Source organism: Laetiporus sulphureus (genome assembly GCF_001632365.1).
Source record: "Laetiporus sulphureus 93-53 unplaced genomic scaffold LAESUscaffold_52, whole genome shotgun sequence".
Classification (NCBI taxonomy): Eukaryota; Fungi; Basidiomycota; class Agaricomycetes; order Polyporales; family Laetiporaceae; genus Laetiporus; species Laetiporus sulphureus.
The window spans coordinates 137,587-139,805 of record NW_024468561.1 but is presented as its reverse complement, the minus strand read 5'-3'; positions in this window follow the sequence as shown (position 1 = coordinate 139,805).

The following is a 2,219-nucleotide window of genomic DNA, read 5'->3' as shown; positions in this document are numbered from 1 at the left end:
AAGTATCCACGTTGCGAGACCAATATGAAGGTTGGCATCCGAATAACCACTCAAATGAGGACTTTAATGGTGCAAAAAGAAAGGTGCCACTTAATACTGTGACACTACCCCCGCTTCAAGGTTCAGACTCCGGATGAACTGAGTAAATGCTATGGTAAATGGTACCCTCGCTTCAGGTTCTGACTTCCAGGGTGGAATGGCAGGGTGTGTTGTGTGAATGGCATCTAAGACTTTTGCTAGCAGCAAAAAGGGGTGATGCAGTTTAATGACTTGCTCAGGTAAATGGTGCACTTGTGGGGCTAACAGCTCTTGGTCCTAGATGTCTGATGTCACAGACAGCGCTATTGGCTGCTGTTGTCCAAGATAGTGTGCAAAAGGGCTTGCAGTTTAAAGACATGCGCTTGGTCATTTGTGGCACTCAAAGCTGCCAAAATGTGAACAGTTTAATGACGTGCCAAGGTCGTTCAAAATGCATGATTTGTAAAAAGAGACATTTAAGGCCCTGCCACGGCTGTTCAGTATCACTCTGGATACTGGTTCCAATCGAGGGCTTCACTGGTTATCGAATGCGGTCATCGGTTGTAATCATCCACTTGCTTGCCCCCATGCTGCTTGCCACTATGCCATGGGGGCGGTGAAGTACCAGGTTCGAATCTTGACCAATATATGTTCTTTACTACATAATCTATGCTGATGTAATCATGTGGTGTTGGAAGGTGGCGTGATGTTCCTAGTCACATGTCTGAGTATGATGTCATTTGATTGATTTGATCGATCACGATTGTGGTTGATCTGTGATTTGAGTCGAGATAGACTTTCTGATCGATCGTGATCATGAATGACGTCATTGTGTTGGCGCTCATAGCTGCCATAGTGGTGCAGTTTTGGTTGACTTGCCCAGGTCCATGGTGGCACTCAAAGCTGCTAAATGATAGGATGCCCTTGGTCAGAGGGCTGTTCCAAAGATTGTGTCTTGTACCCAAAAGGTTGCCTATGTCTTTTTAGGATTTTATATAGAATAGCTGCCATGTTTGCATTGTTGTATGCAAGTAGATGTGTTCCCCAACGCTGTTCATACTTGTTGGCAATGGTCTCTCGATTGCCCTTTAGGTTGGCATGCTATGTAGGCAAAAGTTGAAAAATGGAAGGTTTAAAAATGTGATCCTTTGGTGCTGCTTGGATCATCCTTGACTTGCTCACGCTCGTCTTTGGACATGTGGTCCTAATTGCTTCGCAGATCCTTTTCGACTCTTCGAATAGGACATGCGCTCGATACTTGCTATATATCTTTGAGTGCTGCACTTCTTATGCGCACGTCTTCAGATAAGCTCATACATACTCGCTGTATCCTACATTACCTCCCCCTTGCCAGGTTCCTCCCGGAACCGACATGGCATGAGCGAGTTAAAACAAGACGGGGGTAGCACAAAAAGTAAGGGAGGGTGGGTGGGAGAAAAAGCCTTATAACTTTTGGGGAAAAGGTAGTTTAGGCATCCCATAATGAATAATTTACTACTTATTTGTGCAATATGTAGTAAATTTGAGACCATGTCTGGATAAAAGGGTTCCCGATATCCCATTGTGTGTGCCAAAATAACTCCCTAAAAATTAGATTATCTATTGTGGACTGCTAAGTAAAGATCTATTTCCGCCAGCAGTTTACAGTCAAAGACTGCCGTGCTCTTGGAGATCTTATATGTGAACAATCACTGTGTCGATTCAGAGTAGCATGTCTTTAGATATCCAGAATATTTTATATATTTATAGGTGACCAATCCTATATACAAATGATATATAAATGTCATAGTTTCATGTCATTTCGGACGTTGAAGGTCTTATGTAAGCGATAACTCATAGTATTTTCGCATAGAGCAATAACTCGTGGTATTTTCGCAAATATTGTCTATATTGAAATGAATATGGGTGGGGGGACAAAGGTTCCAATATCAAACGTTGCTGCAGCGCTGTCCTGGTAAGGGAGCGGCTTACGTGAAGGTGCCTGCTACCAAGTTTTGAGGTAGGCTGACAGCGGTAGAGGTGATGATGGATGTGTCAAAAAAGGTACGTCCCACACCTGGATTTCTTGGGCTGAAAAAGCACAAGCGAATAACTCTAGGTCTTCTTCACTTGGCTCAAAAATTAAACAGTTTTGTTTAAAGTGGTCATGTTTAGGACTAAAAAAATCACACCAGCAGCAGGAAGCTGGGGGCGTGCATGGA